Below are 7850 nucleotides of genomic sequence, written 5' to 3'. Positions count from 1 at the left end.
GAGAAAGGCTAAGTGACATCACCCTGACAAAAACATGCTCTCGCTGAGGCAGTCAGCAGCAGTTCTTATTTTTTGCTCTCTGGCAGAAGCTACAACCATTGAAACAATTAATATTTGGACTCAGTCTGAGAATCTCTGCCAGCGCAATTTATTAAGGTGCTGAAATGATTCACTTTTAAGGAAGCTAATGATTAAAATTTGGTCATGTGATAACTAATCAATAGAGGGGAATTATGATAACAGTTGCTATGTATATGAAATGTATATAAAATAAGAAAAGACATAGGAAATTGCTTAGGGTATTTAAGATGAATATCTGGGACATTTTGTAAGCTATGAACTATATTAGTCTGTATAGGAAAGTAGTGGATTTTAAAATCACTGGTCCACTGGGCAAAGCAATAGAACATAAGACAAGGAATCATCTTCCATCTCTACCAGAGGCTGGACTACATGAGATCTTATAGCTCTTCTGTAAAGTTTATGCTTCATTCACTAATAGAAATTATTTTTTAACTTAGATGGGAAAGACTTATGCTTTAGACTGAAAGCAGTAGTGCAATAATGGATGGGCAAATGGGGCACAAGCCCCAGGCACTGCTGAAGGGGAGGTGATGCCAGAATGGAGCTTGAAGGGAGCCTCACCCTCTTTCTTTCCTCCCCCCACAGCCTGTACCTTTCCTGCTTTGAAAATGGTGAAAGCAGATAAGTGGTGTCAGTGTATGGTGAAGGAGCAGTCACTGCTGTGGGGATGGGAAGGTATCACCCCCTTTTTGTCACTGAGAACCCACATACATGGTAGCAGAGAAAGAAGGAGACAGTCTTTCCCGCCCCCCACTCCTTGCCCCACTGCAGTGAACCTCTGACTGCTCCTCCACCGTACACCATCACTATTTATGGGCTGTTCCTGGAGCCAGAGCCAGGTCAGGGAAGCTGCAGGTACAAGGGAGTACAGCATTGCCCATCACTAACTTGAGAAATTATTTTTGGAGACTCCTCCTTAGATTGCTCCTGCAGCTGTAAAGCTGAGGGCGAGCGAAACCGGGTAGGATCTGAGCCTCAAGTCTCTGGACTTGGGCCTGCATGTAGGATGCCTGCCAAATGATTTGGAAACATCTGAAGCCCCAGGTGGGGGTGGAGGATGTTTGCTGGTAGTAGGGCCACATAAGGTTCTTGAATGACTCATGGATTTGGAATTGATTTGGCTGATTTGGCTTGGAACACGAAAAATTTTAGTTAAAAAAACCCCATTAGGTAGCCTAGAGGTGCTTCTTCATTTTTAAAAGTAATTTAATTTAAAACTGTTGTGTGTTAAAACAAAAAAGGAAACAAAAAATCCCCAACTTTCCCTATTTTGATAGTGTCACTTTTAAACACAAATGAAATATTTACCAGTGCAGTAGCTCTGGGTATTTTCCTTTTCATCTTCAGATAGCTTAACAATATCACTGCCTGTAGGTAGTGCCTTCCATCCATGGATTTCAGATCATTTTGACAGCAATCATGAATGAAGTATGTTTTATCACTGTCATTTTCAAAAGGAGAAATTAATGAGCAAGCCATCCTCCAAAATGAGTCTGTGTCAGGTGACCTAGCTCTAATCTTTCGCACTGTATCACAGTTAAACATAGTTCTTTCTTGCCATAATGATGGAACCCAGCTGTGTTTTTAGCTCTGTCAAAACAGCAAAGAAGAAATGTTTTAACTATACCAGAGTCAACAATTTTGTAATGGCATCTTCTGACACTGTAATGGAGTGTCACTGCAATGGAGGTCACTGCAATGGAGGTAGGCACAGAGAAGTTTTAGGAGACTTTTGCTCAAGGTCATAAAGTCCAAAGGCTGAGAACAGCACTCATATCACTTGACTTGACATTCCACGATTTAGCTACTACACAATATTTCTTCCCAATTTCTTTTCCTTGCTCATGCCTCTTTTTCTTCTTGTGGGTATGTTTTTTCCTGGAATATTTATTTTCTTTTCCTATTTTCAAGTCTTGATATCTTTGCCTGTATCTGTCTGTATTGCTTTATCTCTGGTGGTGCTACCATTCATTTTATGTCAGTCCTTCCTCCCTTTACTTCTGTTACTTTTAATGGACATGATGAAATACATGTCTACATAGCAGGTGGGTATATCCACAAATCTAGCAAAAAAATCTAGTAAAAATGAGTAAACGTTTGGAGGAAAATTTAATTAAAGATCCATACTGAAATTTTTTTTGGCTGAAATTAAACATTTTCAATTAAAAAAAGTCTGTTAATTCAAAATTTGGTTATATTTTTAGCTCAAATTGAGAATTAGTTAATAAAGTCATCATCATTATAGGTGGAGTACATATTGCTGTTATTGTACAATGTTGGCAAACAAGGAGGAAATAGTTTAATGTCCTTGAAGCAGCACGTATTAAGGTCACAATGCTAACTTTTTCAATATTTCCTAGAAAACAACTGCAATTTAAGCATCTAATTTTGGTTCCAAATCTTCTTTGGAAATACAGCATCCCAGGAGGAATGCTGTATTAAATTTTTATTGAGTTCTATTTTTCTTCCTTAAAATTCTTTTTGAAGATCTGTTAGCATGGGATTTTCAAACTGTTTCATAGTTGGAACAAAAAAAAATTTGATGCAGAGATTGCCTGATGGACAGATCTTTCTTGTGCAACTGTAGATCATGGCTGTATAATCTTTTTGGCATCCTTTCGGCAGCTACCCTAATTGCCTTATTGGAAAAGTAATATTAGGAAAGGCTTTAATTATTGTTAACTGGTTTTAGCATCAGGAAATGGAGTAGAGGCCGCAGATTGTCTACCCAGCTGACCACAAACCCACCAGTGATCCACAGAATACTGTTCGAGAACCTCCCCACTAACACAAAATTAAGGACCATGCAAGTCACAGTTGTAAAGATTTTGGAAGATGGGAAAATTCATGTGGATTACAAGGTGAGTGAGAAGGTTCAGTTAAGGGTTTCACCTTTGTAAATTACATAAAAATTCAGGGGTATTTATTGTAGTTTGGAGAAGAGCATCTGTACTTTTGAAACATAAGGCAAGGTAGGGTGGCGCTTATAGACCCGGGATGAGCCTGTCTCAGGGACATGCAGGAGTGGATTGTGAGTCTGTCCCAGGCACTGACTCCACAATTCCAGCTCTGACCCCAGCCCTGTCTACCTATCCTGGTCCTAGATGCCCCTCTCCACCCGCCCACGACCCCATCTCATCTGCCCAGCTTAGCATGCCCTGCCCACAGAGGTCCTGGGTGGGTATCCATGGAGACCCCACCCGCCTGCTCCATCTGACCCCCCAGTGGTGGGCGTGGGGCAGATGGGCCAGGTTGCCTGGACCATGGAGTCGGGTCCGGTGGCGGCAGTGACACTGGCAGTGACAGCCAGAAAGAGCTGCTGCTGTGGCTTCTGGGTTGCTGTGCCACCCTAGCCTGGCTGTGCGTTTGGGGGCTGTGGGACTGGCTACATGGACCACGGCCCAGGCTGCCCCACACTCCCGGGCTGGGAAGGGCCTAGGGCCTCCCTGCAGGCCAGATAAAAATCACTTGGTAGACTTGGTATGGTCCATGGACCATATTTTGCCCACCCCCGTTACAGACTAATGGTTCTCAAACCTTTTTTAGACTTGAGGTACCCCTTGATAGCTTTGAAGCACCCTCTGGAAAATTCCAGCTCTTAGAAAACTACTCTTTTGTTTGACTGAAGAAAAATAATAGAACAATTCTTCTGTTGCATAGAGCTCAGGAAACCCACAGCAGGTCAGAACAGTTTTAACAGTATAGATTCCCATTTGAAATCTCTGGATTTATCTTGTAAAACATGTTTGTGCACCTAACAGTGCTAACATTGTGTTGCACCCCACAACACCCTTGAGAGGATCTCAAAGCACCCTAGGATGCCATGGCACCCTGATTGATAACCACGGTTATACACTAACTTGCTCCGCTCTCTGCCTAATTTAAGACTTAACACCATTACCTCTCTCCTTTGAAACTGAGTTACGTTATTGCCACCTAGTGGTTCATAGTGGATATACAATGAACATAATTATGGTTTTAACTGTGTAACACTAGCCAAGGTGCTGCCTGCAGCCATAGCGTCGGTCAACCTCCCAGCCCCTAAGGTTCTTGGTGGAGTGCTTTCTTGTGGTTTCCTCACACATTTGAGTACATACAATCTAACTATTTACACAGTTTATTATTACAAAACAATCAATATATGAATGAGGTTAATAGCAGAACAGGATATCAATAATCTAATTGCCAAAGGCAGGTATCAATGAACTAAAACACTCTATAAAAATTGAATCAAAGACACCCTCAGTACAACTCCTCAATTTAAACCTTGAGACTCCAGTGAATTTCAGCAGGAGCACACAGGGTTAACACAAACATCAACTCTCCTTCACACTGGCAGCACAATAACCCTGGCTGGTGCTGCTGCTTCAGAAAGTCCTGCTCTCTGCTGGAGCCTGCATGGGAAAGAGACGCTTTCCTCTGCTCCAGCTGTCTGTGGTATCTGCAAAGAAACACACACTGTCCCCTTTCCCCAAAAGCACCTTTCTCCAATTCCCAGACACGGCCCCTTGTCCTAATAATTGAACAACCCTGGGTTTACCACCCACCTAGCCCCAGGCTGTTTCTCAGCTAACTGTCCCCAGAGCCTTCCCAGATCAACATCCTGCCCTCCTAGGCAAGTCTACCTTATCACCCTTTTTACTCCACTCAGCTCCCTCTGCCTCATAGAGGAGAAAAAGGATACCAGGTTATCTTCTCCCCATCTCTAAGAGCAGGTTCACTTCACAGACAGGCTGCAGGGTGGCTACTCCATGAGCTCTGTGGTCCCAGGGCTCCTTCCTTTCTTGAGCCTGGCTGAGTCCCAGGTGATGTGTTTCCTCCCCTCTCCTGCCTCGGGAGCCAGTCAAAAACATGTATATGCTCTTGCAAGCAACAACTTTCTGCAAACTTTCCCTCTCTGCCTTTGTAGGGATCCTGAGCCCTGCTGCAAATCCAGCAGCAGCTGTTACAACTGTATTACCCAGGTGGGCAATTTATCTAGATTACACATAGGGGTTATTGGTTCCCCATTCCTTGTCAAACAATTCCACTGTTATTATCACTTATGAATTATAATTCTATTGTGATTAGGAAAAAGTATGTTTCATTGTGTAGCTTCAGCTACATACATCTAAAACAGTTGTTTTTCAGAACACCCAGTCCTCCCTTTGAAAACAGCATAGATGTAAAGATGTTCAGAAAAGTGAAAGAATAACTTTTCCAATAATACAGTGGGAGTACAAGGTATATACAGTATAATAAAGTTCCTGTGAAAGTCTTGAGGGACCCCCAAAGCCTTTAGGTAAATCAAATTTCACTTAACTTGACCATCTCATAAATTGAATAAATATGAGCAAGAATAAAACTATTATAAGGTGGATAGGCAATCGGCTCAATAGCTGCAAACAGAGTAATTATAAATGGATCCATGTCAGAATGACAGGAAGTTTCAAGTAGAGTACCACAAGGGTCTATCCTGGGCCCAGGACTGTTCAATGGGTTTGTTAATGATTTGGATGCTGGAAGAGCTTGCTTCTGGAGCAAATCTGCAGATGACATGACTGGGGAGGTTTGTGAACACATTAGAGGATAGGAGGGCAATTCAAAAGGAGCTCGGCCAGCTGGAAAGCTGGGTTGGAACTAACAGGATTAAGTTCAGTGTTGACAAATGTAAGGTGTTACACCTTAGGAAGAATAATAAAAAAAAGGCAAATACAAAATGGATGACACCTGGCTGGATGCCAGCACTATGGAGAAGGATCTGGGAGTCTTGGTACATAACAGACTCAATATGAGCCTGTAACACAGGGATTGGCAAAATGATGGATCTGGCTGGTGGCTGGACTCCATTTTCCAGTAGCCCCTGCTTGCATCACTTCAGCCTGTTTCCATGGAGACCACAGGAGCAACAGTGCAGGGCCAGGTTTCCATGGAGACCGGCTCCAGCTGTGGTGGCAGGACAGGTGCCTGGGTGGGGAGCTGCTCTGAGGCCAGGGCTGGGATCTTGCAGTGGTGATAAGTGGTCTGGAGCTGGGGCTGAGCTACAATCCACTGCCCACACTCCCTAGGCACCCCCTTTCCAGACATGGGGCATGCGGGCAATGGATTGCAGCTTGACCCTGGCTATGGACCATGCTGTCACTGCAGCGAGATCCCAGCCCTGGCCCCAAAGTAGCTCCTTGCCCAGCTGCATGCCCTGCTAGTGCTGCTGGGGCTGGTCTCCATGGAAATCCTGGCCCTGCACTGTCATGGCCCTGCCACTACTGAGATCTCCATGGAAACCGGCTGCAGTGACACAGGCAGCAGCTGCTGGGAAATGGAATCTTCTGTGGGCTTGATCCAGCCCACAGGCTGGACTTTGTCAGTCCCTGATGTAGTGTGATGCACAAAAGGAAAATATGGTTTTGGGATGCATCAATAGAAGCATTAGGTGCAAGGAACAGGAGGTGACAGTGCCTCTACTCAGCACTGGCTAGGCCTCATCTAGAGTATCGTGTGGAGTTTTGGGCTCCACATTTCAAATAGGACATGGAGAAGTTAGAAAGTGTCCAGAGGTGGGTGACAAAAATGATAAAGGGATTGCAAGATAAGTCATATGAGAAAATGTTGAAGGAAAAGAGCTTGCAGAAAAAAAGAAGGAATCAGGAAAAACTTCTTCATGGTTAGAACAACGAGTCAGTGGAATAGATTTCCCCATGGAAGTTGTTAGATCTCCATCATGGGAGATGTTCAAGACGAGATTTGGATAGGCATTGGGCAGGGATCATCTATGCCTATCTTCTACTATGGGTATTTCTGAGGCTTCTGGGCTTTGTTGGTGGCCACATGGGCCAAAAAGGATTTCCCTGCCTCTGCTGCTACATGTGTTGGGTGTGGGGAGGGGTCTGCCTTCCTCAGAAGTGTTGGTTGTTGGCTGCAGCCAAGGCTGGGGAGTTTGACTGGGGTATATTAACACTTCTGCTGGCACTTAAACTCAGAGGAGATTCCCACTCAGGGTCAGACCAATTGCCATATTTGGGGTCAGGAAGGAATTTATCCCATGGTTAGATGGTACAGGCTGTGCAGGCTTTTACTTTCCTTGGTAACAGGGGAGCTTGGATCTCTCAAGCATATTTTAACTTTTGCAGCAGCAGGACATTGACCACTGTTGTCCCCCCACTTTACCCGTGGCAGATTAGGATGTTATACCTTGTAGTTGTCAGGGTTGACTATCCAATAGGGCCGTGCGAAACTTTGGATGGTGGTTCAATTCAGAGGAGACTCAGCCCTATTCAGTGGCCGAATCTCCTAATCTGAACTGAATTGGGACCAATTTAAAGGTCTGAATTGATTTGAAGCTCTCCAAATCTTCAGAAAGGATTCGGAGAGCTTTGATGATTCAAACAGCCCCTGGACTCTGAGCTGGTAAGTACTAGGGGTAGGGGAGAGGGGGTTGGGGGAGGGGACCATGGGGAGACCCCTGCCAGCCCCTCCAACTGCTTTTTTTTCTTCACAATCATAAGGCCAAATTGGCTCTGGTTGGTTTGCATGGATCTCCCACTCTCTGTATGGATTTAGAGGGGCAGCTATACCTAGGGGTTCCTTCCTGGAGGACTACTGGAGAGGGGAGGCGAGGGGAGAGGGGAGGAAGTGGCACTTCCAGGCAGGAGTGGACATACAAGAAAAGAGTGGGAGGTCTGGGTGGAGGAGGGGTGAATACACAGATTTCCTTTCCCAACCCTTCTGCACCTGTCAGAGATTCCCCTGGACATGTGTTACAGTAGGAGCCTTTCCTACATTTCTGCAGG

The sequence above is a fragment of the Crocodylus siamensis genome, chromosome 4 (genome assembly GCF_052110815.1).
Source record: "Crocodylus siamensis isolate JL-2025a chromosome 4, ASM5211081v1, whole genome shotgun sequence".
NCBI lineage: Eukaryota > Metazoa > Chordata > Crocodylia > Crocodylidae > Crocodylus > Crocodylus siamensis.
Note: the sequence above shows the minus strand (reverse complement) of the source record.